Genomic DNA, 8,662 nt, shown 5'->3' on the forward strand with positions numbered 1-8,662 from the left:
ATAGCTAATGCTGCGTGGGATGTTTTGACGCTGGATCTGACGTCAGCCAGCCTCTTGGGCTGTGGCTGTGGCTTCAGGACCCAGGGCTGGTCTGAGCCTTTCCAGCTGTGGCTTTGGGCCTCAGGGATGGTGTCAGGCTCTCTGCCTATGGTTTTAAGCCCCATGGCTGGTGTAAGCTACTCTGCCTGAGGCTTTAGGCCCTAGAGCTTGAGCGGCCTATAACAATGTGCATTTTAAAATGGCTCATGGAAGTAAATGAAAGCAAGAGAACACGGAGCTCTGCTGGGTATTTCTAGAATTGGGATAGAGACAGGAGAGCGTGCTCAGCCTTGTGTGGTTGGTTGTACCCATCAATACCAACCATAGCTGAAACCATCTTTACGTCTTTATTAGACAGTCCTCTGTCTGTCTCTTTTTTTTTTTTTTTTTTTTTTTCTCTCTGTTTTTGGGAATGCTGGGATTTCTTTTAGTGGCCCACAGACACTGCCAGAATAAGCAAGTCTAAATTATCACTGTTCTTTACCCTCCGCAAGAGAAGATGGCTGTACTCTGAGGGCAGGAGGAGGCAGGGACAAGGATCAGAACCAAGAGCAGAGTGGTTTCTTTGTTGCTCAATGGAAGGAAGGAGTGTGTTTAATGCAGGCAGATTTGCCGTAGTGTTTCTTATGACTGACAGTGGGATGAAATGTGCCCTGAAGTGGGTGTGCTTGCAAGTTGGCAAAAGAGAAATGCAAATCATGATAAGTCTCCGCACTGTACTGGGGACCCTGCCTGGGAGCAGAGCGATGTGAGAGCCCCACGACCTTCTGACTGTGAGTTGTGTAGAGTCCCTGTCCCAACCTGTGCGTTTCCTTGGCAAAATGGTCATTCTTCTGGAAAGCCCAGCTCCTTGGGTTACAATATCATGTGAAGAATCTCTGGTTGAATTATTTAGAAATACTTTTTTGTTGGTGGTCAAGTAAAACATGGCAACAGAGGCAGTCGAGAGTTATCTCAGGAAAAAAAAGGGGACAAAAACCACCTCCTCTATCTAGCCCAGACTTGATGGGAAAGGAAGAGCTGAACAAGTGTGCACATCTGGGGGTGCTCATCTCCTAGACTGCACCCAGAGAAGGTGAATGATTCTGATGCTGCAGTCTTGGAATTCCAGTCAGTACACAAACAGAAGGATTTCTGGGCTGAGATGAATATATGTCTCTGCACAGCTTCTAATCTTTTTGATTTTGTGTTTTAGTGCAGTGAATCTACTGGGGAAGATTTATCATCGCTGTAGCTAACCTACATGGGAAAAGTTGACATTAGATCTTACATCCAAGCTTTGAGCAAAGCTTTGGCTTGCCTGCGTTTTCCGTTGTCTCCACTTGTCTGGTGCCTCCCTGAACATATGTCTGATCGGGAAATCTGTTCTTATTTCCTAGCTTTTATGCAATAAAGGAGCTTTTGAAATGTTGCTTCGTGCAGCGGTTCAGTATTTCAGGAGAGAGAAAAACACTGCTGACAGAGACTGGATTTCTGTTGTTAGTAAAGCTGAGCTGAGCTCTGAACTGATTCTTGCACCTGGGAATGTAAGCAAAGCCTGCAGACACAGAGGAATAGCTTTTCCCTGCAGGCTGAGCATGTCAGAGGCAGATCATTGCTAGGAGAGCTTGTACTTTACAGCATCAAGCTGTGTAGAAAAAGGAATTCTAAAAGCAAGCTTGCCAGTTCTTTTTTAGCTGAGTGGTTTTGAGCAAGGCAAGATTTGAGATGCTGTTTGCTCATGGAAGATGGAGAGATGAAAAGCAAATAAAGGGCATTCTGTGCATGGCCAGTGCATTCACCTGCACTGTTCTCCCCCCGCTCAAAGGAGCAGCAGCTCAGCAAGCTTGGCCTGGGCCACTGAAGGGAATGTGCAAACATCTGGACTAGCCCCTCCACTCCTGCCTCCTCTGCATGCCTCGCCACGCTTTCCTGCTTTTCATGCCAGGGTGGGGCAGAGTGGCTTTCAGCTGAGCTGGGTGGCAGAGACGACACAGTGTTGGGTGGAACTGCCTTCCACAGCACTGGGCTGTATGGGCAACTTTTAGTGGTGCTGGGATGGATGGCCTGCTCTGGCAGGGAGCTGGAGAAGAAAAGCAGTAGGCCATCCAACTCCTTGTGGTTTCTGTTTAGACTGCAATAAAGGAAATATCTCACCATAGCTAAGAGCCAATTGAGTCAAAGGAAGCTCAGCAACTCAGCTTTTTGGATTGTGGTATCTCATTTAAAATAATGGAGTTTGAAAGCTGAATGGTGTCCAGTCCAACAAGCTTATTCTCTTAGGCCGTGGTGAAGCTGAGTAAACCAACTTAGGAATAGGACACGCCACTGGGTTCTGTCAAGCAGGTATTGCCTTTATTACAGCACTGGGTGCATGGGGATAACTCCACCAACATGCACACCCAGAGAAGCAGTGACTGTGGGTTTATAGGCGTAGCATAGACATATTCATTACATTCCAAGGACATGGGCAGAAATTCCAAGAAATAATTAACATCTCTAGTGGCCGTGGGATGAAGGCTAATAGTCATCCTCGCTGTAAATTTCCAACCTTTTAAGGCAGGCTGCCCAAACCGGCTCCCACTGATGTTACATTGAGCTGAGGCATATGTTTTGCCATCTTATTTTCAACAACAGGACATCTATTCTAAACTGATTCCAAAATCCCATGAGAGGGACCAGACGTCCTGGCAGATGTAACAAACCAGGTGTGAGCACTGTATTTCCAATTTCACACTGAAGTCGTTAGAGGAAAGGTAGGACCTCTGGCCTTCCCTCAGCACCAACTACTGACGGCGGATTTGCTCACAGATCCTTCACAGCTGTTTCAAAGAACTATCATTCTTTGATCCTCAAGGACACATCCAAACCAAACCATTCTGTACTTCTTAAGATCTTCAAGGACTCTTCCAACATAAACCATCCTATAGTTCTGTGATCTTCAAGGGTCCTCACGACACAAACCATTCTAGAGTTCAGTGATCACTAAGAAACATCCCAACTCATGCCATCCTATGGTTCTATGATCTTCCAGGACCCTTATGACACAAACCAATCTATGATTCTTTGATCATCAAGGAATCTCCCAACGCATGCCATCCCAAACCAAGCCACTCTGTGGTTCTTAATGATCTTCAAGGACTCTTCAAATACAAACCATACTAGGGCTCCATGATCTTCAAGGGCCCTCCTGTGCTGGTGATGTCACAGAAACAGAAACACAGAAACACAGAATGGCCTGGGTTGAAAAGGACCTCAAAGATCATCTAGTTTCAACCCCCCTGCTCAATTTGATTACTCTCACCAAACTGACTTGGATTTTTTTTCCCCACATTCTAACAAAGAAGCCAATAACTACAAACTTGCTTTCATTTGCTATCAGATAAACAGGAATCAACTACATATAACATCTCTATTGTAAGATAATTCAGGACTTCCCTCAAAGAAACAGCTTTTCTCTGAGAAAAAGCCCATAAATTGCTAAGCCTGATCCTGCAAATTCAATTCACTATTAACAGGGATTAATTTTTCTATTGACATTAAAGATGTTTAAGCTGGTATGTAACCAATGTTAACTACTGTTTCTCTGGACTCCCAGCAGCAGAAAGCCCATGGATGGGATAGAAGGGCAAGGGATGCAGTGAATTCTTAATTGTACAGCCACAGCGTCATGCAACACAAAAACCACCAGCCAACTTCTCGCCTGGCTGCTGCAAATTGTCGCTGAATTCAGTTAACCTGTGACAATTCTCCACAAGATGAAGCTTCGGCTAGCAAGTAGAAGCATATACATGAGTAATAAAAAAATTTTACCTCGCTGTGGCTTTGTATACATTTAAAAGCTCTATTTAGGTAATAAATCTGTTAATTCCAGCTGCTGGACAAGCATGGGAACTGGCCAAGCAGCATCGGGCCACACTCATCCGCACTCAGTGGAGAGCCCTTTGCAGCAGCAAGAGCTATTCCTGCAGGGTGACCTGTTGCTCCTATCATACACTACCGAAATTCCACTCTTCCCAGAAAAGTGGGAAATGGTGACCAACATCTGTGTGTTGGTCATTGCTGCCCACGAAAAGTGTTGGATGGAGAAGCCTCAACACCTGTGATTTGGAGATGGGGCCTGGAGAGGTGGCAAGCATGGGGGTGGGAAATAGAGCAGGGCAAAGCCTGCAGCACTTACTGTAGCTGTAGTTCTTGGCCAGGTAGGTCGACAGCGTAGACTTAGTCTTTTTGCACCTGCATCGCTCTTCAGGGGGAGAGAAGGGGAGCGGTTATGGGGTGTGGGGCAGGAAGGGGAGGTGGGGAGGCCCCCCAGGCTCACCCTGGCCGCGGCTCCTGCACTCGGGCTGTGGGGGTCTGTCCAGCACCAGCATGCCCTGTGTGAAGGCCATCCACTTCCCATCTGCAAACAGAGGGGCTGTCGGGGGGGTCGGGTTGGAGGGTGCTGCAAGGTCATGGGCCACCCCCTGCTGCCCCGCCACCCCCAGCCAGGCGCTCACCCACCCTCGGGGGGTGAGCCTCGGGGAAGATGCAGACACTGCGGTTGTAGATGGGGAGGTTGTCACAGGCCAGGCTTCGGGCCAGCTGTGATTGTAGCGGCGCATGATGGGCTCGCAGCCATCGCGGGCGCGCCGGCAGACGGAGCGGCAGGGCTTGATGGGGTCGTAGAAGAACTCCGCCGTGCAGATGGATGCGTGCATGGTGCAGAGGAAGGGGAGCACTGGGCTGCAGCCGGTGCCCACCAGCTCCTCGTACTGCTCGATGGCCAACACAGCATTCTCCTGCGTGCTGTGGTGGAGGTGGTTGGGCATACAGGTGATGTTCCAGGGCATGGGGCGGCACATGGGGATGTGCACCGCCTCGCACGGTGCATCCTGCGCCCACGGGCTCACCCGCAGCCACAGAGACCCAGCCACCAAGGCGCACAGCATCCTCCTTCTCCTCCTTCTCCTCCTTCTCAGCTGCCTCCTCCTCCTCTGCCGCCCCTGGGTCCGGCTGCACTCAGTGTCAGGAGCGGCACAGACAGCCATGGAAATCGCGGGACGGCATTTATAGCGGCGGTACCCGTGAGTGGGGCAGATCCACTCCCCAGGCAGCCCCGCTGCGCCGCTGCTGCCTAGTCCCACTCACCAGGCACTCTCCAGCTCTAGCTCCTCATGTTCCTCTTGCAGGCACTGTTTTTCCTGGCACAGCACCTGGCAGAAAAAAGCGTGAGTGCCTGTGCCTGCTGCAGCTCTCCTCCAGGTCCCCAGGCAGCCCCGATCCCTTCGCCCCTCCACACTACCTCAATCTGCTCCGTCTCAGCCTGCAGCTGCTTTTCCAGCTGAGCGATGAGCTGCTTCTCCTGCAAGACAACAGACGAGCCATGTGGGACGGCTGTGCTGGGACCTACGGACCCAAGGGACCGGGACCGAGGCAGAGCCAGAGGCCACGTCTGCACCCAGGCATCTCTGCAGCACTTGTGGCAGCAATGGGGCTGCAGTGCTGCTGGGGTTGGGGTCGGGTTCTGTTCGGCACGTGGAGTGACAGAGCAGCCCATCCCATCCCTGGGCTCCTGGCAGTGGGCTGATGGCGTGGACCCCCACTGCAGCCGGCGGGGCTCCCAAACGGCCCCTTTGGCACTGTGTGGGGACTTGGGCAAATGCTGGTATTTCTGGGAGAAAATGTCACAGCAAGGATTGAAAACTGGCATTTCTGCTACAAAACGTCATATATATTGGAGATAACCAATATTTCTGGGAGAAGAAGTCATATATTTGGAAGGAAACTGATATTTCTGGGAGATAATGCCATGTTTTGGGAAAAACAACTGGCATTTCTGGGAGAAAATGTCATATATGCGGGAGAAAATGTCACAGTGAGGAATGTAAAGTAGTACATTTGGAAGAAAATGCAAGGTATTTCTAGGAAAAGTGGTATTTCTGGGAGATCAGATCATATCTTGTTGGAAAACGTCATATATTTCTGAGAAAGCCGGTATTTCTGGTTGAGAATGCCATATTTTTAGGAAAAAACTCGTAAAACTGAGAGAAAATGTCATGGTCTTTTGGGACCATGTGGGACCATTTGGGATCATCTGTGGGATTAAAAGAGTGTTTCTGGAAGAAAAAGTCATGTATTTGCGTGAAAACTGGCATTGACAGAGAAAGTGTCACGTATTTGGGAGCAGAATGGTATTTCTTGCATTATATGTCATATCTTTGGGAAGAAAATTGTATTTCTGTGATAAAATGGCAAATTGTTGGAATAAGAGTCATCTGGAGGAGTGTGAAGTAGTACATTTGGGAGGAGATGTGAGGCATTTTTAAGAAAGCTGGTATGTCTGGGAGAAAATGACTTTCTCTGGGGGGAAAAGGTCATGTATTTGTGAGCAAGCTGGTATTTCGGGTAGAAAATGCCATATTTTAAGGAAAAAGCTGGTATTTCCGGAAGAAGATAATGACATATATTTGGGGAGACAAGTGTATTTCTGGGAGAAAATGCCATATTTTGTGGAACAAACTGGTATTTCTGGGAGAAAATGTCATATGACTGGGAGCTAATGTCACATATTTGGGAGAAAGCTGTCATTTCTGGGAGGAAATGTCATAGTTTTGGTTGAAAATGTCATATTTAGTATTGTAATGCAGATTTTTTTGGAGAAAACGTGAAGTGTTTCAAAGAAAACTCGTGTTTCTGGTTGAAAATGTCATATATTTGGGGAGAAAAATGGTATTTCTGTAATAAGATTACATACTGTTGGGAGTAAGTGTCATACTTTGGAGAGTAAAGTAATATTTTTGGAGGAAACGTGAGGTATTTCTAAAAGAACTGGTATTTCTGTGAGAAAGCTCTTATGTTTTGGAGTAAATGGTCATGTATTTTTGAGAATGCTGGTACTTCTGGGAGGTAATGCCATATTTTAAGGAAAAATCTGGTATTTCTGGGAGGAAAATGTCATGTTTTGATTGACAATTTCATATTTTTTATTGTAACCTAGTATTTCCGGGAGAAAACCTGAACTATTTCTAAAAAACCTGCTATTTCTGGGAGAAAATATCATATATTTGGAAGAAATCTTCATGCGTGTGAAGGGGTTTTTGTTTTTTTGTTTTTTTGGTTTTTTTTGTTAGACAATGTTATATTTTGGGGAGAAAATTTTACATATTTGGGAGAAAACTGGCATTTATTGCAGAAAATGTTGTATTTTTTGGAGAAAATGTCATATGTTTGGAAAAAAACTGCTATTTCCTGAGGAAAATATCTTCTACAGGGGGAGAAAACTGGTATTTATGGGAGAAAATAACATGGTTTTGGTAAAAAAAAAAAAAAAAAAAAAAAAAAAAGGTGTATTTTGAGATTCATAGGGGTCTTTCTGGGAGAAAATGTCACATATTTGGGAGAAAAGTGGTATTTCTGGGGGAAAATGTCATATTTTGGGGAGGAAACTAGTATTTCTGGGAGAAAATATCTTACATATGGGTGAAAAGTGGTATTTCTGATAGAAAATGTCATATTTCTGAGAGAAAACTGCTATTTCTGGTAGAAAATGTTGAACTTTTGGGAGAAAATGTCAGATTGAGGGGAGTATACTAGTATTTCTGGGAGAAAATGTCATATTTAGGGGTAAAAAAAGTCATATTCAGGGGTTTAAAGTGGTCTTTCTGTTAGAAAATGTCATATATTTGGGAGAAATTTGGAATTTTGGGGATAAAATGTCATATTTTGGGGAGAAAATACAATATATATTGGTGTAATGTGATATTTCTGGGAGAAAATATCATAATTTTGGAAGGAAACTGGTATTTCGGGGAGAAAATGTCATATATTTGGGATTAAATATCATACTGTGGTGTGTAAAGTGGTTTTTCTAGGGAGAAGAATTCACATGTTGAGGAGGAAGCTGGTATTTTGGGGAGAAAATATGTTATGTAGGGGAGAAAACTGGAATTACTGTGTCATGGTTTTATGATTTTTGGTTATCAGTATTCCACATCATAACGTCATGTAATGCACTGGTGGTTTGACTGCTGATGCTCAAGTTCTGGGTGCCTGTTTGGAGGAGAAGAACAACTACATTCCCCAGGGGGCTTTGTGGTCAGTGAGGAGATAGAACTTCTGGCAAGGTCACCAGATGCTCTCTTCTTCGCCTGCTCTTCTTCGCCTGCGCTCCTCCGTCTGCTCTTCTCCGTCTGCTTTTCTTCATCGGCTCAATGGACTGCACTTCTCACCTCAGTGTTGTGGTGAGGCCTATCCACCTTTCGTACACGCTCTATCTCATTATATTTTGCTGATACTATATTCAGTAAATTAGTTTGTTTCACCTCAGATTGTTGTCACTGTTTTCAATTATTTTGGGATCCCCTGTTTCTCTTTTCTGGAGGCACAGATCTGTAGATCCCTCTGTCCCGCTAGTGAACAGCTATGGGCTAGAACAGGGCCGAACCAGCCCATAAACCGTTGACATACGGATAGAAAATGTCATATTTTGTAGAGAAAACTGGTATTTCTGAGTGAAAATGTCTTATTTTTGGGGAGAAAACTGGTATTTCTGAGTGAAAATGTCTTATTTTGGGGAGAAAATGTCACATATTTGGAAGAAAACTGTTATTTGCCAAACGAGAAGCAGCGACTGGGCTGGGACGAGGTGCCATCCCAACGTCAC

At 45.8% G+C, this 8,662-nt stretch overlaps 1 pseudogene across 1 annotated transcript; it reads right to left on the reverse strand.

Annotated features, from left to right (window-relative positions):
* Nucleotides 1–3,508: 3,508 nt before the first annotated feature.
* On the reverse strand, nucleotides 3,509–6,591 carry LOC116239163 (secreted frizzled-related sequence protein 4 pseudogene; annotated as a pseudogene). Its single transcript, XR_016460929.1, has 2 exons — nucleotides 5,303–6,591; nucleotides 3,509–5,213 (listed from the first exon to the last, which is right to left on the reverse strand). The product of XR_016460929.1 is annotated as a secreted frizzled-related sequence protein 4 pseudogene (transcript).
* Between the last annotated feature and the right edge of the window lie 2,071 nt (nucleotides 6,592–8,662).

The sequence above is a fragment of the Phasianus colchicus genome, chromosome 34 (assembly GCF_987193195.1).
Source record: "Phasianus colchicus chromosome 34, bPhaCol1.hap1.1, whole genome shotgun sequence".
Taxonomy (NCBI): Eukaryota; Metazoa; Chordata; class Aves; order Galliformes; family Phasianidae; genus Phasianus; species Phasianus colchicus.